The sequence below is a fragment of the Aegilops tauschii genome, chromosome 5 (genome assembly GCF_002575655.3).
Source record: "Aegilops tauschii subsp. strangulata cultivar AL8/78 chromosome 5, Aet v6.0, whole genome shotgun sequence".
Lineage (NCBI taxonomy): Eukaryota > Viridiplantae > Streptophyta > Magnoliopsida > Poales > Poaceae > Aegilops > Aegilops tauschii.
The window spans coordinates 217,545,608-217,571,526 of NC_053039.3; the positions used below are offsets into that span (position 1 = coordinate 217,545,608).

Genomic DNA, 25,919 nt, shown 5'->3' on the forward strand with positions numbered 1-25,919 from the left:
CAACAAAATAACAGCAGACAAAGACTTAGAGAAAACACTAAGTCTGTGAAATCAGAAATATTACGGAGCCTACTTTGCATGCTTGTGCTAGTCACCACAGAGATCACAAAAATACATGGACTACACCACTGGAAAGATGGCATGGCATACTTCAAAACACATGTAGAGCTCATGCTCAAAAGATGCACGGATTAAATGATACAAAAATGACAAATCTCCAAGTTCTGTTAAGAACCAGAGAATAACAGCAACTAGCCCTCTTCCAACAGAGATTTGGGCATCAAGATGACCTCTAATGAACATGGTACAATTGAACAAAATGAAGAGCATCACGAGACGAACAATTCGACATATTACACGCGCGAATCGGAGCTACATGCATGAAGTTACGATGCAGAGAACATGGCAACATATTAGAAAAGTTCAGGGACTTGGAGATATTTTCGGGGTCAACCTCGTGCACTGTAGATCTGGATCGAGGGCGGTTGCTCGAGATCGGCCCGATGCGCCGGAGGGAGGAAGGAGAGGCGCGGCCGGGCGGCGGCCGGGGCCGGCCGGAGTCGGGCCCGCACCGGCGGAGGGTGGCGCGGGGACACGGGGCGGGGCAGCGGGCGGAGCTCGGCTCTCCGGCGAGCTCGAGCTCGGGCTCCCATGGAGGCGCGGCAGGAGGGCGGCGGGGCGAGGCCAGGCGGCGGCGGGCTACCATGGACGGCGGCGGCGACTCGGGCCCGCGCGGGCCCCGGATGGGCTCCGCGGGCCGCGGCGGCGGTGGGACGGCGGCGGACAGGTGTTGCGCCCGGATTCGTCGCGGGGGCGGTGGCGGACATGTCCGGTGGGAGGAGAAAACGCCGGCGGCGCGAGGGGAAGGAGGCTAGGGTTCATCTGCGCGAAAATCTCGGGAGAGACTCACATATATAGGTAGAGGGAGCTAGGAGAGTCCAAACGAGGTGCGGTTTTCGCCCACGCGATCGTGATCGAACGACCGAGAGCATGGTGGAGACTTAGAGGTGTTTTGGGGCTGTTTGAAAGGGGGGTTTCGCTGCAACACCCAAACGGACTTTGCGGTTACCCGCTTAACCGTTGGAGTACCAAACGACCTTCAAATGGAACGAAACTTGACCGGTGGTCTCCGGGTGGTATACTAGGGCCACTTGACAAGCCTCGGTCCATTTCGAGAAAGTTTGACACCCGCACACGAAAAGAAGACAAGAGGGGGCGCCGGGTGACAACGGAGTGCCGGATTGCAAAACGGACAACGGGGAAAATGCTCGGATGCTCGAGACGAACACGTATGCAAATGCGATGCACATGATGACATGATATGAAATGCAGATGATGACATGGCAAAATGCAACACGCAAGCAAATGACATGGCAACGACAGCGAATAACTGGCAGACACCTGGCGCAACGGATCCGGGGCGTTACAGGATTTGAGTTGAGATATCATCCCAACATGATTAAGCTTTGTAAATCAAGATGATGACTTGGCACTGATCATAAGGGATTACTGTAGTGTGACGCTGGGGATGTTACAAATCTCCTCCACTACAAGAAATCTCGTCCCGAGATTTAAGTGGGAAGTAAAGAGTAACTTCGGGAGAACTGACCCTTATAGGGTTAATTATCTGGTGAACAATTCAGTGAATGAGGCAGAAGTATCTCTCGAGTTGAAACTTAATAAAACATCGAGAGCAAAGTATGAAGGTACAATAGGAAGTTTCAACCAAATGGACAAACGAATGATACCTGAACAGAGTGAGAGAAAGGGGTTCAGAGCATCGGGAATAGATCATCTCTCGGAAGGTGGCTTGTGACATGATAAGAAGCCAAATGCAAGAATATTTCGGAATCAAAGATATACAGGAGAGTCAGGTTTCGATCGTGTGGAACTATGGGGTATGGGCCCACCATGTGGGTTAAAAGCAGGAAGGCGCTAAAATTTTGCACGGTCATGATAGCAAGGCAGGTCAGAGGATAGCCTACCAATTATGTTGGCAACAGCGTTGGTACCAAGGGCGAGGGAAGAAGAGAACCATTTTCCTGCTCGTAATACGAGGCGGACCAATAGGCAAAGTTCTCGTCCATCGGTGGTTACCGGAATGTTATCAACAATAGTAACAGGGTCTTACTGACAGAGTTGTACACCGAGGTGCTTACTTAAGCAGGGATTTATCTCTCTCAGACAAGTTAGATGACAAGAAAGGTGAAACAAAACAATGGAAAGGAAAATGTGATTATTATGATAATCAGACCAATGGAAAGGAAAGATGTTTATACCCATGTGTTAAAGTATAACTTTCCCAAGGAAAGGCAGAGCATGATAGGGCTCCAAGTATTAAACCATTTAGACAAAGGGGCAAGGAATTTATGAGGTTTACCCATACAACGGTGTTTGGATAATTGATCAAGAACAGTTAGCATTGCGCTCCCAATGTTCTTGTTGATGTTCGGAGTAACACAGTCATGCTTCGGGATAGCATTGACATGGTCAGTAGGTAAAGGTCGGATTTCAGAAACACAAGGATCCAACAGGAACTACTAGAACATCTCGTGCAATTTTATCAGGAAAAGATGAGGATATGGCCGATGGGTTCAGCAACAATCCATCAGCATGTCAAAAAGATGTATTTCCAAAATTTATATGAACAAGTTTGTGTTGGGGAAAAGACAAGAATGTTCTCGATGATAACATAAATCATCGAGGGGCAAGGATGGTATTGCTCATCACGAATTCGATTGATATACTGGAAGAGCTCAGCGTGTTGATGATGAGCACAACACAATTGTCGAGAGATTTCAGGAAAATGTAATCGATCGACGATGACATCAAGTCAAAGGAATGATGAAGCGAAAGGTTATTGGAATGGGTACGACACAAACTCGAAATCAAGCTTGCTGTTCGACGTGAAACGGTATGACGAGGAAGATCGGCGTAAGCTTAGCTCATCATCGAAAATTCTGCTCCGGGAAGAAAGACCAGGTAGCATAGTTAAAATTTAGCACGGTAATGATATAGTCGATCAGGCTAGGAATGACTTGAAGGATTATTAAACTCGTAAGCAACAAAATTTACTTAGAGTTATAGAATCGGAGTGTGGAATCGATTCACTTATCGGCGTTCTCGAGTGACTAATAACTTGGAACCCGGGGCAATCTGAAATCGCTGAGGAGCAATACCAGATGAAGACTCATAGGAGGCAACACAGTTCTTTGTTATTCTCGAGATACCGGAGGGTAATACTCGAAGGAAGGTCAAGATAGAGGTTGCGAAGATGCATTGATCTACAGAAGACAAGTGCTTTAACTTGTCCGAGAAATGGAATCAAAGGGGAACAATCATGGTCAGAACCACGGTTTCAAAGGACCAAACGTAGTTACCAGATGAACTTATAACAAGGGGATTATTATTATCACAAGAAACTTCCATGATAAGTTCTACATCGGGTCCATGGGCATGAACACAAGGGTTCAAGGTCGACTCCCACCTCTTCAATGCATAACCTTTCATTCACTCCTCGTTTTCGAAGAAATTGTAGTGCAGAGGATTTATCTGGCGAAGTACCAGAAGAGTAAGAATCATGAGAACTCTCGGGTTCACACGGATTAAGGCATAGGTTCAACCCATAGGGGCATCTTGGGAACATATACCACAAACTCCACGAGTAAAATAACACAAGCTCGAAGGCAGAGAATACAATTTACCAAAGGCAATATGTATCAGGGGAAGAGCGCACAAAATTTTGAATATGAAGGAAACTGCCGGATAATAATCCAACAAAGGATTCAGCTGTCCTTAATGGATCTGATGTGAGTATCAGTACTCAATCAGAAGAAGGAAGGAATGCAAAGGCATTGGATTATAGAAACATCTGAATAATTCGATGCTTGAGTACAAAGGAGTTATGATTTCAAGTCGAAGGGTCAGAAGCAGAGGCTTTGATCAAAAGATGAGTAATTTGAATAGACTTAAAGGTGCACCCGATCAAATCTTGATTGGGCAAGAACTAGCTCATAACCCGAGCGATGTCAAAGCCGGAAAGAAAATTTCCAAGGATTAATTGATGATTGCGAGTATTCGCTCACATGTTGAATCCATAGGAACAGAATGACAACCACAAAGAATTTTAAAGAATATTGCTAGACATATGGAATTAATCCCAATGCAAGCAGGCAAGGAGAATCAAGAGCAATAGGCTGCAGAGGGTTTCCGGAAGATCACATAGTATTTTCAAGTATTTTGGAAAGCATATGAACAACTGGGGATGAACGGGATCAGCGAATTATCCATAGTGCAAAAAGAAGCCGCAAAGCAGAAGGCACAAAGGATTCTCGAAACAACGGAGATTACATCTTGTAATAATAGGAGCAACTGGGTATGAAGGTACAAGCGGCAAGAATGTTCTTCATGGGGATTATCTGTGGTCAAGAACTGCAAGGCAGTGGGCACAGGGTCTCGAGAAACATCGAGGAGTATCTGCAGAATCTTCTGGCGAAGCAAGCGATCATCGGTAATGTCGGGGCTCTCTAGGAGGAAGTGGGTACGAGAACCTAATGTCAGAGTTAGTAAAATGTTTAACCCGAATAGAAGAGAGATCAGAATCCCAGAGTATAGACGAGGAATAAAATGACGCTAATACCACCCAATGGCGACGTGGGCCCATAAGCCACACAGCCAAGTTAGTAAAACAGTTTTGGACGACTAGACTCAACTTCGGCCAAGGAGTTGGAAGGGGGGCTACCTACAGGCAGTCGGCTCTGATACCAACTTGTGATGCCCCCGATTCAATCGTACACTAATCATACACGCAAATGTGTACGATCAAGATCAAGGACTCACGGGAAGATATCACAACACAACTCTAGACACAAATTAAAATAATACAAGCTTTATATTACAAGCTAGGGGCCGCGAGGGCTCGAATACATAAGCTCGAATACACAAGAGTCAGCGGAAGCAACAATATCTGAGTACAGACATGAGTTAGACAAGTTTGCCTTAAGAAGGCTAGCACAAAAGCAACAACGATCGAAAAGGCAAGGCCTCCTGCCTGGGAGCCTCCTAGCTACTCCTGGTCGTCAGCGGCCGTCACGTAGTAGTAGGCACCTTTGGGGTAGTAGCAGTCGTCAAAGATGGCATCTGGCTCCTGGACTCCACCATCTGGTTGCATCAACCGAAAAGAAGAAGAAAGGGGGAAAAGGGGGAGCAAGGCAACCGTGAGTACTCATCCAAAGTACTCGCAAGCAAGGATCTACACTACATATGCAACATTATCAAAGAAAGGATGTATATGTGGACTGGGCTACAGAAATTCCAGAATAAGAGGGGGAGAAGCTAGTCCTATCGAAGACTAGCATCTTCTGGAAACCACCATCTTGCAGCAACAGGAGGAAGTAGAGTAGCATAAAGTAAAGTAGTAGAAGTGTTATCAACCTCGGCCAGAGATCCTTTCTCGACTCCCTGCGAGAAAGCAATCCCAGAGCCATACTATCCAGTTCTCATCACAATCCAATTCTCATCACAAGTATCCAGTTCTAGTTGTATCGATCGGGATACAACTCCAAGTGTCCGTTACCGTAGGACAGGCTATCGATAGATGTTTTCTTCCCTGCAAGGGTGCACCAACTTACCCACCACGCTCGATTAACTCCAGCCGGACACACTTTCCTGGGTCATGCCCGGCCTCGGCCAAACAATACGCCGCAACCCGACCTAGGATTAATAGAGAGGTCAGCACGCCGGACTAAACCTATGCCCCCAGGGGTCATGGGCCATCTCCCCGGGAACTCCTGCACGTTGCGTGGGCGGCCGGTGAGCAGACCTAGCTACCTCCTTCAAAAAGGCAGGTGCTTACTGTCGTGGAAAGGTCACGGCAGATGCCGTTGTGAAAGGACTTAGTCGTGGAACCATCGCAACTAGGAAGCTTAAAGGGGTTAAACGGGACAAAGGACACGAGGGTTATACTGGTTCGGCCCCTTACGGTGAAGGTAAAAGCCTACTCCAATTGAGGTGGAATTACTAGGGTTTCGATGACCAGGGAGCGAATCCGCTATGCCTGGCTACCGATTTGATGTTATCTGTCTTGAACCGCCGCCGGGTCGTCCCTTTATATAGAGAGGTTAACACCCAGCGGCTCTCAGAGTCCTGGCCGGCTCATAAACAGTGTCCGGCTCGGACTCTTAACTAGTCTTGCCTTACACTACAAGTCAGGCCATAACGACGGTTTAACACAACGGGCCTTAAGTCGCCTCTAGGCCATCGGCTCATTACTAAACCGCCATCCTTAATCTGTCCTTGGGCTTCTGAATGAAGAGCTGTCGCAACGTAACCCGGCCCATCCTGGGCGGGTTACACCAGTAACTATATCCCCAACACTTACGCAGTCCAACCCGGCGCGCGCCGCTCAGTCGCTGACGTCTATTAAGCTTCGGCTGATGTATACGACGCAGAACGCCCATACTATGCCCACGTGATGGTTAGTGCTATCAGGCCAGAGGCCCCTCTGATCAAATATCCAAATCGTAGTGGATTAGGAACGCGCGGTAGCAAGCAGACTCACGAAAGATGTGACCCCGTTGCCCCGTCTCGAGGACTTGCGGCAAGTGCTAGGAATGCCCGGCCACGCCTCGTAATTATCTCGCGGGCACCCTCCAGGTCAACCCGTCTCCACATCACTCGCGGGTACCCCTCAGGGTCGACCCGCCTTTCCAAGCAACAGTGGTAAAGTCCAAGTATCCGTGTGTCCAAACATCAAGGGGAAAACCCAAGGAATCACCCCCGGTGAATTCCACTCGATGTAATCATCAAGGTGAACATAAGAGGAACCACCCCCGAGGTTCACACTTGAGGGGTTGCACGACAGAGTCGTATCGGAAGTGGTTAAGGTGGAATCACCCTCGATGACCACGACCGAATAGCTACACTACAGGGTTAACATCAGAAGTGCTGTAGAGGTCTCACCCTCGGCACTTGATAGTAACCCAGTAGTGTCGAGCAACTAAGGGGAAAGTGATGTGCGGTGCCGGGGCCTGGTCTTCGATCCCGTTGATCGGGTCTTCGATGATGAAGCAGGGGCAACAAGGACAAGGTGGGGGTCACTGATGGATCACTAACCAACCTATACTAAGCAGTTTAGGATAAGCAGGTAAGGTACAACAGCAGATACAAAAGCAGGCTATGCATCAGAATAGGAGCAAACAATAACAGTAGCAAAATCTAATGCAAGCATGAGAGAATGGAATGGGCGATATCGGGATGATCAAAGGGGGGGCTTGCCTGGTTGCTCTAGCAAGAAGGGGTCATCATCGACGTAGTCGATCACAGCGGCATCAACAGCCTCGGGGTCTACCAGAGAGAAGAGGGGGAAGAAACAATAAATATAAAGCAAACAAGGCATCACAAAACATAACATGGCAATAAGCGGTGCTAGGGGTGACCTAACGCGGCAGTAGGTGATACCGGCAAAGGGGGGGACATCCGGGAAAGTATTCCCAGTGTTTCGCGTTTTCGGACAGATGAACCGGAGGGGGGAAGTTGCATGTTTGCTATGCTAGGGATGTTTGGTGGACGAGCGGGTTGCGTATCCTGATTTGTCTCGTCGTTCTGAGCAACTTTCATGTACAAGGTTTACCATCCGAGCTACGGATTAATTTCTATGATTTTCTAAAACTTTTAAATCATTTTGGTATTAACAAATTTAAATTAAAGGAAAACAGGGTTATGACATCACCATGACATCAGCATGATGTCAGCAGTCAATAGGGTTGTTGACTTGGTCAAACTTACAGGTGGGTCCTGCTGTCATTGACACAACTTAGTTAACAGTTTTAATTAACAGATTAACTATTAAAAGACAGTTTATTAGAGTGGGGGCCACACGTCATAGTCAGTAATTTTAACTAGTGGTTTAATTCAACAGGGGGTTGATTAAGTGGTGGGGGACCCACCTGACTGTGTCCCATTAGGTTTATTAACTAGGCAGTTTTAATTAAACCAAAATAATTACGGGTGGGGGCCGTTGTCAGTGGCACAAGCCGGCCACCACGGCGTGGCCGTGCACGCGTGCGTGCACACTGCAAGGGCCGAGACTGTGGCCGGAGCTAGCAGGTTAGGGGAGGTGCGGCCATGGAGCCTCGGGCGCGAGCGGAGCAGCGTGCGGGCGGCGGAACGGTGCGGCGACGTGGTCGAGGTGCGGGCGCGCGCGCGGAGACGCGGCCGGATCCGGTGATGGGAGATAGAGGGGCGCACGAGGCTCACCCCGTTTGTAGATGAACGGGGGCGGCGTGGCTTGATGGAGCCGTCGAGGGAGAGGTGTTGAGGCGAGATCCGGCAGCGAAGAGGTGGCGAAGGCGTCGCGGTCCGGCAACGGCGAGCGACGGAGCCGGGGCGGTGCCAGGGGGCAGCGGCTTCGGGGTGTCGCCGCGAGGGAGGGCTTTGAGGGAAGAGGGGCGAGGCGACGGCGTGCGGCGGCGTCGGGAGGCTCCGGCGAGGGGGGCCCTGATGACGGTGGCGTCGGGGACGCGGCGGGGGGGGGGGGGGGAAGGGGGGAACGGCCCAATCCGGATCGGATTGGGAGAGGGAGAGAGAGAGTCGTGGGGGAGTGGGGGTGGTTAGTGCTAGGGTTTGGGTCGGGGTGGCCTTGTAGGCCAGAGAGGGGGGCGTGTGGGCCGGCCTGGGGGTTACCTGGGCCGAGGTTAGTGAGGGACTGGGCCTCTCCCCTTTTCTGTTTTTTTATTATTTCTTTTATTTATTAAACAGAGTGAAAATAGAAGTACTTGGGCATATATTCCACTTAGGGGAAAATACAGAAAGTGTCTCTTAATTTCCCTGATGATTCTAAGACACTGCCACCAATTTTGTGGGGACCAGTGAAATTCATTTGTATATTTCATAAATGAAACGGTATTTAATTATGCTGGAATTGCACTATTTTGGTTGCTACTGTTCATCTTTGCATAAAAGTGATGTTGTTTTCCTTAACAACAAATTATTTTGGAATATTTGCTAGATGATGAACATTTTTCCAGCAACTTTTGTGCAACTTCAAATTTCACTTTGAATTTGAATAGAATTCAGAGAAGGGATTTGAGTTGAGATATCATCCCAACATGATTAAGCTTTGTAAATCAAGATGAGTTGGCACTGATCATACGGGATTACTGTAGTGCGACGCTGGGGATGTTACAAATTGCTTGGCATGGAACTAGCAGGCTTCACAGGATCTCACCAGCTCGGTTGCGTCGTTGAGTGCCGTGGGCCAATAGAATCCGCTGCGGAACGCCTTGCCCACCAAGGTGCACGATGGCGAATGATGTCCGCAGTCTCCGCCGTGTATGTCGTTTAACAGCTCGCACCCCTCCTCCCTGGAGATGCATCGCAAGGGAACATCATTCGGTCATTTTTGGTATAGCTCACCGTCCTGAATGCAGTAGGGTGTAGCTTGCCGAGCCATGCGCTCCACGTCTTCGTCCTTCTCCGGCAAGGTTCCCTGCAGCAGGTATGCCTTGAATTCTTCGGTCCAGCACCCCTCCTGGGGCTCGAGCGCGAGGAGCAGGCGTGCTCCTGAGGTCGGGTCGCAGGCGGGGGCTCTCGAGGTTGGTGGCGGGAGGAGCTCCTCCTGAGGCGGCGCCGGCTCCGCAGCCGGAGGGCTACTGAAGGCTTGAAGAGCCGCTCATCGAAGACGCCAGGCTCCTGGGGTAGGCACCTGGACACCCTCTTGGCGATATCGTCGGCTTCCTGGTTCGTGCTGCGGGGCACATGCTGCAGTTCCAGGCCCAAGAATTGCTTCTCTATTTTGCGTACCTCCGCGAGGTATGCCTCCATATGCTCGTCCTTCGGCTCGTATACTTTGTTGGAGAAGTTGACGAGGAGCTGGGAGTTGCCCTTGATGGTGAGGCGCTTCACTCCCAAGGCCACCGCACCCTTGAGGCCGACGATCAAACCTTCGTACTCCGTGATGTTGTTGGAGGCATTCTCACCCTGCTGGAAGCAGAGCTGCATGGCGTAGTAGAGCTTGTCCTGGGTGGGCGAGATGAGCACGGCTCTAGCCCCGCGCCCTGACGTGTGAAGGCGCCATCAAAGTACGTGACCCAGCCGTCTAGTGCTTCGCTCCCTGGCGAGAGAGACCGGCCCTCGCCTGCTTCGGACCCTGGAGCATCAGTCCACTCCGCCACGAAGTCGGCGAGCGCGACTCCCTTGATGACCCTGGTGGTGCTAAACTCCAGCTGGAATGCCTGCAATTCGATGTTCCACTCGATGACCTTCCCTGTAGCATTGGGGCTCCAGAGTACCCTCTCCAGCGGGTAAGCTGAGCGACCTTAATGGTGGCCTCGGAAGTAGTGGTGCAGCTTGCACGAGGCAACGAGAAGCGCGAGCAGAAGCTTCTACGGCATGGGGTAGCGCGCCCGCGCGTCGTGCAACACCGTGCTGACGAAGTACACCAAGTGCTCGACGAGGGCGGAAGTGTTGATGTAGTCCGAGGCCTCCCGAGACTGGGGCACCTCCTGAGGCTAGGGGACCCCGGGAGCTGGGTCGCCCATTGGGGCAACTACAGCCTCAGGAGCACCGTCTAGTGGAGCATGGCCATCCACTGGCGCCGCTGTGGCTTCAGGGCGTCGTCTTGGTGCTGCGTCATCTCGACGGGCAGCGTGGCAGCGTGTGGCAGGCCCTTGGCCTGGCGCCCCTCCCAGACGGCCACCAGCAGTGCGCTGGCTGAGTGAGGCGTGGGAGCCAGGTAGAGCACCAGGGGCTCGAGAGGACGCGGCCCCATCATCACTGGTGGGCTGGTGAGGTATCTCTTGAGGTCCTGAAACATCGCATCGGCCTCCGGAGTCCACTCGAACGGGCCCTTCTTTTTCATGAGCATGAAGAACGGGAGGGCGCGCAGCCCCAGCTTGGAGATGAAGCACCCCAATGAAGTCACGCCGCTCGCAAGCTTTTGCATTTCCTTAAGAGTCTGCGGCGGGCTCATCTCTTCTATCTCTTTGATTTTCTCAGGGTTCGCCTCGATTCCCCTGTGTGACACAAGGAAACCCAACAACTTACCGGAGGGGACGCAAAACACGCATTTCTCCGGGTTGAGCCGCAGGTCCACCTGGCGCAGGCTGGCGAAAGTCTCCTCTGGATCCTGGATGAGGGTCCTTGCCTTCCGAGATTTCTCCACAATGTCATCGATGTAGGCCTCAGCGTTCCACCCGAGCTGCCGGCCTAGAACAATGTGCATCAGCTGCTGGAAGGTCGCCCCAGCGTTACGCAGCCCGAACGGCATGCAGGTGTAGCAGTACACCCCACACGGGGTCAAGAAGGCCGTCTTCTCAACGTCCTGTACCGCCATCTTGATCTGGTGGTAGCCCGAGAAGGCATCTAGGAAACACAACAGGTCGCACTCGGCGGTGGAGTCGACGATCTAATCAATGCGCGAAAGCGGGAACGGGTCTTGAGGGCAGGCCTTGTTGAGGTTGGTGAAGTCAACGCACATGCGTTCCTTCCCGCCTTTCTTGGGCACGACGACCGGGTTCGCCAGCCACTCCGGGTACCGCACCTTGCGGATGACACCAGCTTCTTGCAGTTTGCGGGTCTCCTGGACGATGAAGGACTGCTTCTCTGTGGACTGTCGTCGCGCCTTCTGCTTCACCGGCGCACGTTAGGGCACACCCTCAGGTGATGCTCGATTATCCCCCTCGGGACCCCAACCAGCTACTTGGGCTCGCAGGTGAATACCTCCTTATTCGCGCGCAGGAAATTCACCAATGCCTCCTCTTGGTCCGGGGCGAGGTCGGCACCTATGGTGAAGGTGGCTCCTGATGCCCCATCCTCGTTGACCGATACCTGCTTCGTCTTAGCCCGATCTTGGGAGAACAACTGCTTCTTCTTCGTCGGCGCAGCCCCTGGGCCCCAGGAGTTGTTTCGTCAGTCGGGCGTGCTGCTGCTGCAGGCGAGCTTGAGGGCCGTCAGGGCCTCCTTGGTGTCTCCAGCCACGGTGAGGATGCCGCTGCTCCTCGGCATCTTCATGAGGTTATAGGCAGGATGAGTCGCCACCATGAAATTGGCCAGGGCTGGGTACCCGAGGATGGTGTTGTACAGGAGGCCGATGCGAGTGATGTCGAAGTCGATAAGCTCGGTGCAGTAGTTGTCGCGGGTGCCGAAGGTGACAGGGAGGCGGATCTGTCCCAGGTGGCAGGTGGAACCGTTGCCAACCCCGGAGAAGGGCTTGGTGGGGCGGAGCCGGCCGTGCGACACGTGGAGCAAGCCGAAAGCTTCCATAGAGAGCACGTTGAGGCCAGCCCCGCCGTCGATGAGGGTCTTGGTAACCGCCACATTGCAGATGGTGGGCGTGCAGAGCATCGGGTGCACGCCTGAGCCCGTAGTGGTCGCCCGAGTCGAAGGTGAGGTTGGCCTTAGGTGCCGCCCATCCCTGAGGAGCTCCCTGCTGCACATGGACGAAGCCCATTTGGCGGAAGAACTGCTTGACGTGGCCATCCGAGGACGACCCCTGCGTACCGCCGAGGAGGGCTGCAACGGCGAGGGGCGCCGGTGCCGCGAAGCGCGCAACAAAGAGATCGCGCAGCTCCTCCCAGGAGGACACAGAGGATCCCGACAAGTTGAGCAGCCAGGCACACGGCACGCCAATGAGGGCCATGGGAAACCAGTTGGCCATGACCTTGTCGTCGCCTCCGGCTACCCGAATGGCCGCCTCATACACCTGGAGGAAGGTTGTTCGATCGCTGCGCCAACGTAGCGAGGTGGCATCTCCGGCTTGAACTTGTGTGGCCACCGCACCTGTCGCAAGGCAGGGGCGAAGGCCCGGAGCCCACAGTACCTCCGTGCACTCACCGGTGTGAGGAGGGGTGCGAGCGGAGTGAATCCCTCGTCCGCACCTTGTGGAGCATGACCGTCGAGACGCTACTGATGCCGTTCTCCTCCGACATCTCCAGCCCCCGTGTCGGCCGCGGGGAGAGCGGTGATGGTGCCACGTACTCCAGCCACGCCCCCAGCAGTGCTCACGTCCTCGCTCGTCTCCACATCCCCCGCAGCATTAGAAGCTGCGGGCGGCGGAGCTTTCGAGGTGGATGGCTGGGCCGAAGGGCCGGACATCTTCTTCTTGGGTGCCATGGTCAATGGCGTCGCCGAAGATGAAGATGACACGTTGCGCACGCTTTCAGGTTCGCGCAAGCAATCCCCCTACCTAGCACGCCAAAGATGTCGCGGGATATCCGCGGCCACCTATGGGACCGGGTGGCCCCTTGCTGGTTCGGTGGGGGGACGTTGCATTGCACAAAGAGCAGATCAGCGCACGGCACACGACAGAGAGCACACAAGCAATTTACCCAGGTTTGGGCCGCCGCGAGGCGTAAGACCCTACTCCTGCTTTGGTGGATTCATGGTGGAATGGATGTGGCCATGCGTAGTACACTTGCCCGGCAGGGTTTGCCTCGGGGCTGTAGCGACTACGCGCGTATGGTGGCTTGGGTTCATCAACTTTCCAACCCTTCCTACGGGTGCCATGAGCCTCCTTTTATAGATTAAGGGGTCACCACAGTGGCAAAGTGGTCATTATCCACTGATATGATAGCGAACAGTGCTATCATACCTAACTCTGCGGGCTGACAGGGTGCATTAAATGCATCGCCTAGTGTCACATCACTGGTTGCCCGGCAAGGCCTGCCGGGCTATCTTGCCAGCTCCGCATCTGTTCTCTTGACACGTCGCATGATGGGTGCCATCTGCGGGTTTCTTCTATAGGGAATGGCTGCCATGTGGCGAATGGCTGCCACTTAATCATCTTGCGGCTTGATACCACACTGATCGACGACGTGGGTCGTGCTTGAGTGGTTGGCGGGGTGGTTCTGCCCCCGCGAGCCCCGGCAGGCTCTGCCGGGGAGCCTTGGTTGCTTGCTTCACTACTAGGAAAAGGGCTATAGATAATATGGACACTAATGGCGCACCAGACATGTGGTGCGCCGCTATTATATAGCAGTGGCGCACCATGTGTTGGTGCGCCATTAGTGTGATAGACACTAATGGCGCACCACACCCACGGTGCGCCACTACTAACAATTTTTTTTTCAAAAATACTAATGGCGCACCACTCACCAAGTGCGCCACTACTATCAGTTTTTTTTTGCAAAACTACTAATGGCGCACCACCGGCTGGTGCGCCATTAGTAACCAGGGTTACTAATGGCGCATTTGTAGGTGGTGCGCCATTAGTAACCTGGGACCAGCTAGATATTTTGGACAGCCACCTACACACTCACTTTCCCCACTTCATTCTCTCCACCTCCTCCTCCAAGCTTGTCTCGGCTGCCTCCTCCTCCTGACCTCATTTGCACCATAGATTCATCCAAATTAAGTGGTTAAATTACCTTTTTTTGATAGGTAAGTAAGGGGAAAGCTTTCTTTATGTTGTAGATCTACTTTTTTTCTCCCTCCAACAACGTGCACATGAACTTTTTATGGCCTAGCTAGATCTATGTATGTTTGTGGTGTTGCATATATGTTTGTGTTTGCAGGTACCGGTATTTGAAATGCGATAGTTGCCAATATTTTGCCGGAATGTTGATTCATTTCCGTTTCGGCGAGAATTTTGGCACTATGCATTCTTTTTGGTCCTATTTTTAGGCAAAGTCATGCCAAATTTTTTCTTGGTTCTAAAATATCGTTTTGCTCTACCCCACAGGCGACCATGGTCCACACGATGACCGAAGGTATCGTGAATAGGTTTTTGAGCTCCGCGAAGGCCGAGATGCTTCAAAAGAACGAGACGGGGATAAGATGTCCGTGTCGAAGATGCAAGCTGAGGAGCCTTATGGACCCGGATTCCGCACAGGTGCGGGACCACCTGCTCTTGCGTGGTTTCATGGATGGCTATCGGTGGCAAGGTAATGAAGATGATTATGAAGTCGTCCATGGGGGCCGGGCAAGAAATGAGGAAGGGCAGCAAGACAACCGCGGCGAGGGCGGGCGAGAAGACGAAGAATCTCCAGGACATGATCACGAAGTAGATGCAGTACACAGTCATCATGTAGAAGATGCCGGACATGATGATGAGGAAGATGTCGGAGCAGACGAAGGGCATGATCATGAAGATGAAGATGCCGGAGCAGACGACGATGGACCATCGATGGGCTGGGTGCAGGACCCTCATATTCAAGAGCTGCTTCTCAAGCAGACGGATAACGCAAGAGCTGCCGCCCGAGAGAAAGCCAAGCTGGATCAACTGGACATAGACGCGGTTACTCCATTGTATGAAGGATGCAGGCCCGAGGATACCCGCCTGAAAGTAACGTTCATGGCTCTGGAGATGAAGGTAAAACACAAAATGACCGACGCATGCTTCGACGAGAACATGTCATTCTGGCACGAACGTCTTCCCAAGGGGAACAAGTGCCCGACCAGTTTCGAGGAGGCGAAGAAAATCGTGTGTCCTCTGGATTTACCGCACGTGAAATACCATGTGTGCATGAACAATTGCATCATTTATCGGGACGATCGGGACGAGCACGCGGAGTCTACCATATGTCCGGTGTGCGGCGTCACTCGATACAAGAAGAGGAAGAAAGCTCCTCGAAAAGTGGTGTGGTACTTTCCGATCACTCCTCGTCTGCAGCGGTATTTCGCGGACCCTAAGGTAGCAAAGCTCCTGCGTTGGCACGCGGATAGGGAGGAGAAGAAGCGAGAAGATGACGCAAATGATCCGGCGATAAATAAAAAAGACAAGATGTTGAGTCACCCTAAGGATGGGAGCCAGTGGCAAGCGTTGAACTTCGAACACCCAGAATTTGGGAACGATCCAAGGAACATCGTGCTGGGCGCGAGCACCGATGGAGTCAATCCGTTTGGCAGCCAGAGAAGCACACATAGCACCTGGCCGGTGTTTGTGTGGATGTACAACCTTCCCCCCTGGTTGTGCATGAAGAGGAAGTACATTCACATGAGTATGCTAATTGAAGGGCCGAAACAACCAGGGAACGACATCAATCTGTATCTGGGGCTGCTGAAAGAGGAGCTAGACACGCTGTGGAAAAGGCCAGCCAATACGTGGGACGCCGCAGAGAAAGAATATTTCCCTATGAGAGCCGCACTGCTCACGACGGTGCAGGACTGTCTCGGTTACGGATATGTCGCGGGGCAGGTGGTCCACGGATTTTCTGGATGTGTCAGGTGCATGGATGACACAACGTATCGCCATCTAGATAGAGATCCCGGGTCTTCAAAAACCGTGTTCATGGGACATCGAAGGTGGCTTCGCGACGATGACCCATGGAGAAAACACAAAGATCTGTTCGATGGTGAAACCGAACCCCGAAGACGCCCGCGTACGAGGAGCGGCAAGGAAATAGACGAGCTGTTGAAAAATTGGAAAGATTGCCCACTGTCCGGAAAGAAGCAAAAGGCGCCAGAGCCGGGAAAGAAGCGAAAGGCGCCAGAGCCGCTGCTGAAGGTATGGAAAACGAGATCAGTTTTCTGGGACTTGCCGTACTGGAAGATCCACCGTGTGCCTCACAGCCTTGATGTCATGCATATCACGAAGAACGTGTGCGAGAGTCTGCTTGGTACCCTGCTCAACATGCCAGAGAGGACCAAAGATGGGCCGAAAGCAAGGGCAGACTTGAAATCAATGGGCATCAGGGAGGAGCTTCACGCTAATGATAATGATGATGATGATGATGATGATGAGGCGAAGCAGGACACGGAAAGTCGTCGCAAAGGCAAAAAGGCCAAGAAGACCGGAAATGACTACCCTCCCGCGTGCTTCACTCTAAGTCAGGAGGAGATCGAGCAGTTTTTCACCTGCCTCGTAGGAGTAAAACTTCCTTACGGTTACGCGGGGAAGATAAGCAGATACCTAGACTCAGCGAAGCAGAAGTTCAGCGGGATGAAGTCTCACGACTGTCACATGCTGATGACGCAGATACTTCCAGTTGCAATCCGTGGGATCATGGACGCGCACGTTCGTGAAACGCTATTTGGCCTATGCAACTTTTTCGACGTCATCTCTCGGAAGTCGGTTGGCGTGAGGCAACTCAGAAGGCTACAGGAAGAGATCGTGGTGATACTATGCGAGCTTGAGATGTACTTCCCGCCCGCATTCTTCGATGTTATGGTGCATCTGCTGGTCCATATCGTGGAGGATATCATCCAACTCGGGCCGACGTTCCTGCACAGCATGATGCCGTTCGAAAGGATGAATGGTGTCATCAAAGGATACGTTCGCAACATGTCACGTCCAGAGGGAAGCATAGCCAGGGGCTTTCTGACCGAAGAGTGCATCTCCTACTGCACGAATTATCTAGGCATCGAGAACCCCGTTTGTCTGCCCGTCAACAGGCACCTCGACAGGCAGGCTGGATGGGGTCACCGCGAGGGTCGCCGCGAAATGCATGTCGACTTCGAGGGTCGACTCGCCGACTTTGAAAGAGCAAACCTAGTCGCGCTACAACACATAGACGTGGTCGATCCTTGGGTGGTAGAGCACAAAACCTTTATTGAGAAGACGTACAATGACCAAGGCCAACAGAGGACGGACGGAGATATAATCAAAGAGCACAACTCATGTTTCACGCGTTGGTTCAATGAGAAGCTTCTGTCGTACCCTTTACATGAGGATTCTTCCGCGAAAGAAAAACTCATATTCGCCTTGTCACAGGGCGCCGAGCACAACCTGATGACCTATGAGGCGTACGATATCAACGGCTACACATTCTACATCGAGGACAAGGACATGAAGAGCGATGGTTATCAGAACTCCGGGGTAACGATGGAATCCTACACCGGTAACGACAAGGACAGATACTACGGAAGGATCGAGGAGATCTGGGAGCTGAGCTACGCTGGAGAGAAGGTCCCGATGTTCCGTGTTAGATGGGCCAAGAGCGTCATAAAAGAAGACCGGTATTTCACCACCATGGTTATACCCGGAGCCAAATCCAAGACCACGGGCGCAAACGTCACCGCGAAAAATGAGCCATGGGTACTGGCTTCCCAAGTGGACCAATGCTTCTTCATTACCGACCCATCAAAGCCCAGTCGTGTTGTCGTGAGGAGAGGCAAAAGGAAGATCATCGGAATAGATGGAGTCGCCAATGAGCAAGACTTCGACACGACTTTGACAAGTACAGCAGAGCACACGCACATGACACATGTATCATGTCTCAGTAGAGTAATTTGTACAGTCACACCAACTATTTGTAAAATTGCAATATTGAAGATGTGTATTATCCATTTTGAAGCTGGAAATAAACTGCCAAAACTGAAAGAAATTGGAGTGTTGAAGATCTGCTAGTGCTGAATTTTAGGAGTAGACTAAAATAAATTTTAGAATGACTGAATGTATGCAGCCTGCAGTAGTGTAGCTGTACCAAAATCACATCTGCCCTAATGTATGCAGTCATGTTTTTATGCCATTTTGACTTGTCCACTGGGACTTCTCTCCTGTGATGTCTGTTTTGGTTCTGCAAAAACCCATTCAGTAGTGTGGGACTGTGGATCATTAGCAAGGAAGCCGTGCTTTAGTTCAGACTTCAGAGATATTTGCCTTTGCTTCAATAGGTAGTTTGCTCACAGTCTAAGTTGAGCTGATTTTGATTTCCATATGTTATGGGGGGACAACAGATATTGCTATATGTTCATTCTTGAGGGTACAGACTTGCTAAACTATTGATGATTTTTTGTTGGGTGACCTATTAGATCTGGAATGGAAGCTCACATAAGTTGAGCTGATTTTTGTCCATATGAAAGCAGAGGACCATATGGTCTGTGGCCTTTTCATCCATATGAAAGTAGAGGCACATTGTGGTGCTAGTTTGCTGGGTTTTGTCTCCGACCATCATGTCGTGATGATTTTGTAGGTACCCCGAGAGGCCCTTGAGTTTGCCGGAATGTCGATTAACTTCCGTTCCGGCAAATTCGGGTACTCCATATGTCCTATTTTCAGCAAAGGTCATGCTGAAATTTTCCATGAATTTTAGCATGACTTTGCTAAAAATAGGACATATGGGGTACTTGCGACTAATGCATGGGCCGGGGTATCTTAGTACTTAATTAAGTAGGATCAACTGCCCCTTTATTCTTGCTGCATTAAACCATAGGTGGCAATAGAGCCAAGTGATTAGGCCCAACTTAGAATTCTCCTTCCCTTTTCTTGATAGGGTATATTATTAGAAGATACCCATATATATCAGTCAACCTAGGGTGCCTCGGCATCGATAAACCCTAAATGATGAAAACTTAACTTAGCATTTAGGGTGCCTCAGCGTCGACAAACCCTAAATTATAAAATCTTGGCATTTAGGTGCCTCAGCATCGACAAACCCTAAATGATAAAAGCTTAGCTTTTAGGATGCCTCGGTGTCGACAAACCCTAAATGATGAGACCATGATCTTGTTCCTTGACAATAACCAACTTTTTGACCTAACTTTTTTCCTATTTAGAGCTAAACGTGGCCCACAACGATGAGGCCGGCGGTTCGGGCAAGCAATTCTGGGAGCTGTCCCAGGAGATGGAGGAAGAACCTCACCGCTATGAGGACGCGGCGGAAGACACCGATCCTGACTACACAACCCCTAGTGGCGTCGGGGATGACACCACTGATGGTGCCGCCGAGGATGCCACCACTGATGATGGCAGCGCACGCACAGATGGCAGCCAACCGAAGAGGCAACGGAAGGATCGGCGCCCGAACGTGCTCGGCACCGTCAAGGAGGAATTTACTGAAGTGAACTCCGACGAGCATCCAACGGCGCCCAAAGAATTAGTCAAGGGGTACTCGGTGCACTCTCCTACACTTCGTGGGCGGCGAGTTGATCGATGTCGCCAAGGGCAGAATCGTTTAACCGGGCAACCCCGTGTTCCACGGTAATCCGATGCCACCCACCGTGTATAGGGTTGAACTGGCTCGGGTGCTGCCAGGCTGCGACGAGTTGTTACCTCCGATTCGACCTGCTGGGGCCGACGAAGATGATGTGATGACCCTCAGCGCCTGCGTAAGCTGGCCCCTGCTTTGGCGGAAGAGCCAGATTCGTTTGGGGGCGGGGGACACCACCCCACAGACAACACCGCCAGTTGTGTCGGCGCCAAGCCATGGCAAGACCGCCGCAACGCTATCGGACATGCCGGACATCCCTATGGCACAGGATCCGGACATGCATATGGCACATGATCCGGACGACGACGACAACGACGACGGTACATTTACCAACGTCGATAAGTACTTTGCCAAACATGGGTACGGTGACAAATTCTTCAGGCCTCCTTCTCAAGAACCCAACCCTGAAAAAGACGACCGCGATCTAGCTGGTATCGCGGAGAAACCCAATTGCAACAGGCGTCGTATGGCGTTCAGTTCTCAGGAGACACCTCCAGCTGCTGCCTTCACCGAGCCTCAGATAGCCGAGGTGCGAAATATTATCAGCCCCAACACACTCAAGAAGGCGGTCTCTGAGCAGAACTCGATCCCATTACAGCAGATGAAGAAGGGACAGAAACGAAAGAATAACAAGGGCGGTGCGAGCCAGCCGGCACCGAATACGATCCGTGCTCAGGACGGGCCACCTTCACCTAAGGATATCTCGAGGAGGGTGCATGTGGCGGGTAGGGCGATGCTACCGACTAATCTGCTCAATGCTGCAACCGGTGCTATGCGGAGTCTGCATGACAGTGTTCTTTCTTTGGAGAAGCGGCGTCTCTCCCAGAATGATGTGGCATACCCGGTTTTTGTGGCCAAGGTGCCAGAGGGCAAGGGCTTTGTGGATAGCGCCATCGGGGGTATGATCGTCCTGCGGTTTGATGACATCTTCGCTATGTTTAACCTTCATCCGCTGCACTACACCTTCGTTCGGCTATTTTCGCTGAGTATGGAGATGCGGATCATTAGAGACAAGACCCCGGACATCATGATAGTCGACCCCTTCTACATGCGTGCCAAGATCTTGGGCAGCGCTGGGGACCGGCAAGTCGCGAGTTCATACCTCGAAGGCGTCATTCTGGCAAACCCAGATAAGGATAACTTCCTCGTGCCTTACTTTCCCGAGTAAGTCATCCCCTCACCGCCCTGTAACATATGATTTCTTAGATTTCGATCGTTCTTTTTTCTCTAACATTCCATGTTTTGTGCAGTGACACACATTGCACACTCATCCTCTTAAGCCCGAAATATTCCATGGCCACGTATTTCGACCCGGACCGTGAGTCGGAGATAGACTACACAAATATCAAGAAAGTTCTTGATGATGCTCTCCCCGGCTACGCCAAATCTGGAGGCACCTTCAAGAGGCCAATTCGTAGGTACGGCAAGCACGTGTTCACCCACAATACGACGTTCCCCTGCGTCAAGCAGCCGCCTGGCGGTCAGAAGGATGCCTACTATGCCCTCCATCACATGCGGGCGATCGTACAGGACCATAATCACCTTCTGCTACCAAATAGTCTCAAAGATTGGGCCACACGCTTGTCGGCAATCCAGGACGCGGACATCAGACAAGAATTCTTTCGCATGCAGTCGGAGTTTGCGGAAATCATCCATCAAGATTTCCTTCGTACCTCGGGGCAGTTCTACCTCAGATCTCAACCGTCCAACAGTGAGATAGAAACAACGCTACAAATGCAGGCTGACAATGCCCGCGATTTCATGACCATCACGAAAGACGGCGGCTTCATCCACGCTCCGGTCCCTGAGTCGAGTCGAAAGTAGTGATGCTATGTAGTTCTGAAATGTCGATTTGCTCATGTTGTAATATTAAACTTTAATGAACTTGTATGTCTCTTTGGTTTGGACAGTCGTTCAACTTATATGTAATCGATGCTATTTATTAGTAGGACCATGAATCGTGCTATTAATGTGTTGCTTTTCTCTTCTGATCCTTTTGTTGCATACTTATATATTGCTTATGTATTGTCTGTGAATTGCTACTAACGTTTTGTTTGGCTAGTGCATATATAGAGATGCCGTCGTATGTCGTGTACAAGGGTAAGGTTCCCGGAGTCTACGACAACTGGGAGGAGTGTCGGAGACAGGTTCACCGTTTCAGCAGTAACAGTTACAAAGGGTACACCACTAGGGCGAAGGCGGAAGTTAGATACGTGCGCTATCTAGCGGGAGAGAGGAGGGGCGTTGGAGGAACCGGATGAAGACCAGTTTCATTGCGATTATGCTCATCGTGATGACCGCAGCTCTCTTCTATGTGATGGTAGTTTAGATGATCGATATCGAGTTGTAATGTGAAGACAAACTCGCTACTCGCGGTCTCGAGACTTGTAATGTTCTAACTTTGTTCGGTATTTTAAATTCAGAGACTAATATGGTGAATTGTATTCAGAGACTAATCTTCTATTGTATTCGATAAATCTGCTGTTTATATGTTGTGCTCTCTATATTCTGTGCAGTAATATGTTTTGTAACCTATGCAAATATCAGAAAAGAAAAAAATAATCCCTAATTTTCGTACTAGTGGCGCACCATCCAGCACTTTAGTGGCGCACTGCAAAAAGCACACTAGTGGCGCATCATCAACCAGTGCGCCATTAGTTAGCCAGAGCACATGGGTAAATATGGCCCCCTGGGAGGCATACTAATGGCGCACCGTGGGATATACTAATGGCGCACTGCCAGGTGCGCCATTAGTATACCAGATACTAATGGCGCACCTGTGGTGCGCCATTAGTAAAAAATTCGAATGGCGTGATGCTAGTGGCACACCTGTAGTGCGCCATTAGTAGCCAAAACAGGTGCGCCACTAGCAGGCCTTTTCCTAGTAGTGCTTCTAGTGGTGGCCTCGCCCCTTGCCAGGCTCGCCTGCCCGGCAAGGGAGGCCCTTCTCTGACCGATGTCTTGTTCCTCTGGCTTGATCTTGGTCTCTCTGAGCTGCATGTTGGTTCTTCAAATCTCTTGGTTCTTCAATCTCTGGCTTGAGCTGGCGCTTCAATCTTGATCTTGTGCTTGTGCACAGTTGGGCAACAGACCCAGGGTTTGTTGCACGGACAACGCGCCCTCTCGTTCTTCAAGCTGATGAAAAAGGAAGGACCATTCGAGTGGACTCCGGAGGCTGACGCGGCCTTCCACGATCTCAAGAGGTGCCTCACCAGCCCGCCGGTGATGGTAGCACCATGTCCCCTTGAGCCCTTGGTGCTCTACCTGGCCACCACGCCTCACTCTACCAGCGCGGCGCTGGTCGCGGTGAAGGATGAGCGCCCGACCAAAGGCTCACGGCGGAGCACCTCGTCCCCAGATGGGGCGCCGCGGTCTTAGGATGGCGCTCCTGAGGCCTCGGCCGCCCCACCAGTCAACGACGCTCCTGGGAGTTCGGCCAACCCTTCTGATGGAACAGCTCCTGAAGACAGTGCTCTGGAGGCCGCGTCTGCTTTGATGGATGACAAAGCTCCTGAGGGCCCTCAGCCCTAGGAGGTACAAGACCCCGCTGATACTTCTGCCCTCGTCGAGCACCCGGTGTACTTCGTAAGCACGATGCTAGGTGATGCACGGGCACGCTACCCCATGCCGCAAAAGCTCTTGCTCGCGCTTCTCGTCGCCTCCCGAAAGCTGCGACACTACTTCCAAGGACACCCTATCAAAGTTGTCTTAGCTTGCCCACTAGAGAGAGTGCTCCAAAGCCCCAATGTTGCGGGGAGGGTCGCCGAATGGAACATCGAACTGCAGGCATTCCAGTTGGAGTCCAGCACCACCAGAGTCATCAAGGGTGCGGCACTCGCCGACTTCGTGGAGGAATGGTCCGACGCTCCCAACCTAGAAGTGGATGAGGACCGTTCCCTCTCGCCCGAAAGTGAAGCACCGGAGGGTTGGGTCATGTACTTCGACGGCGCATTCACACGTGAGGGTGCGGGGGCTGGAGCCGTGCTCATCTCGCCTACCAAGGACATGCTCTATTACGCCGTGCAGCTCTGCTTCCAGCAGGGCGAGAAGGTCTCCAACAACATCGCGGAGTACGGATGCCTTATCGCCGGTCTCAAGGCTGCAGCAGCTTTGGGAGTGAGGCGCCTCACCATCAAGGGCGACTCCCAGCTCCTCATCAACTTCTCCAACAAAGCATACAAGCCGAAGGACGAGCACATGGAGGCATACCTTGAGGAGGTACGCAAAATTGAGAAACAATTCTTGGGCCTGGAATTACAGCACGTGCCGCATGACACGAACAAGGAGGCAGACGACATCGCTAAAGGGCGTCTCGGTGCTTGCATCAGGAGCCCGGTGTCTTTGAGGAGCGGATCTTCAAGACGTTAGTAGCCCCTCCACCACGGGATCAGCATCGCCTCAGGAGGAGCTCCCCCCAGCACCCCTCTCGGGCACCCCTGCGGCCTGACCTCGGGAGCCCGTCTGCTCCTCGCGCTCGAGCCTCGGGAGGGGTGCTGGACCGATGAGTTCAGGGCATACCTTCTCCGAGGCGCCTTGCTGGAGAAGGAGGAAGACGCAGAGCGGGTACGCCGCCAGCCACCGCGTACTGCATCACGAACGTTGAGCTCTATCCAAAACGGCCGAACAATGTCTCTCTGCAGTGCATCTCCAGGGAGATGGGACGCGAACTGCTGGCTGACATACATGGCGGGGACTGTGGGCATCACTCTTTATCGCGCACCTTCGTGGGCAAGGTGTTTCACAGTGGATTCTACTGGCCCACGGCGCTCAATGATGCCACCGAGCTGGTAAGATCCTGTGAAGCCTGCCAATTCCATGCGAAGCAGATCCACCAGCCCGCTCAGGGTCTCCAGACCATCCCGCTCACATGGTCGTTCGTGGTCTGGGGGCTGGACATTTTGGGCCCGTTCCCTCGAGCGCCCGGGGGCTAGCGCTACCTCTACATCGACATCGACAAGTTCACCAAGTGGGCAGAGGTCGAGGCCCTTCGCACCATCCCAGCTGGCTCAGCCATCAAGTTCACCAAGGGCCTCGTGAGCCGTTTCAGGGTCCCTAACTGCATCATCACCAACAAACGACTCACAGTTCACCAGCAACCTTTTCAAAACATATTGTGCTAACCTTGGAACGCAGATATGCTACGCCTCGGTGGCTCACCCCAGGAGCAATGGCCAGGCTGAGCGCGCCAACGCAGAGGTCCTGAGGGGCCTCAAGGCGAGAACCTTCAAGAAGAAGCTCGAGGACTGCTGCAGGGGCTGGCTCGATGAGCTCCCATCCATTTTGTGGTCCATACGCACCACCGCGACCAAGCCAATGGGTGAGACTCCATTCTTCCTCGTCTACTTAGCAGAAGCGGTTCTCCCTCACGAGGTCAGGCATCGCTCCGCGCGGGTCTTGGCATTTGACGAGGCATGCCAGGACACCTCGCGGGGGATGGATCTCGTGCTAGGGTAGGAACGCCACGGGCAAGCCTCGCTGCGGCAAGGTACCAGCAGGCGCAGTGGCGGTATCACTGCGGCAGCATCCGCTCCAGGACGCTCGAGGTGGGCGATCTCATTCTGAGGCGGGTACTATGCAGGGAAGGGCTGCACAATCTCTCACCCATGTGGGAGGGCCCGTTCAGGAACGCCCGTGTCTCCAGGCCTGGCGCCGCGCGCCTGGAGACATAGGACGGGATCCCCATCCAGTACTCCTGGAACATCCAGCACCTCCGGAAGTTCTACCCATGAAGCAAGGCCCCGTTCTTGTGAAGGTCTCCGCTCGTGACACTCTCACGTAATAATGAGTTGGGGTTGTACATGCGCCGGAGTCTCCTGAGTGCCGCCCGTGGGCCTCACGGGGGCTCCCACCCACGTCCTAGTGGCAGCACTTAGCTCTGTGCTGGTGAGAAGACTAGTCTAGGTGCCGGACGCGGCTGTTCTTTTGCTTGCTTTCTGTAGCTGGTTTGCAACTTCTTAATGGAATTTGGAGTTTTCGCATTTTTCGTTCGCCAGATTTGGAATTTTTCTCCTCTTGCTTCGCTCGCCCCTCCAGTCTTGCCCCAGGAAGAGCGGC

General features: G+C 52.4%; 1 long non-coding RNA gene across 3 annotated transcripts in view; it reads left to right on the forward strand.

Moving 5' to 3' along the window:
* The window catches only part of LOC109759518 (uncharacterized), a 41,310-nt gene extending 18,989 nt beyond the window's left edge, over positions 1–22,321 (forward strand). For all 3 annotated transcript variants that reach the window (XR_006663974.2, XR_005756883.3, XR_006663973.2), the window contains one exon: positions 21,939–22,321. This is a non-coding gene — a long non-coding RNA (uncharacterized lncRNA). The remainder of the gene's footprint in view (positions 1–21,938) is intronic.
* Positions 22,322–25,919: the final 3,598 nt, after the last annotated feature.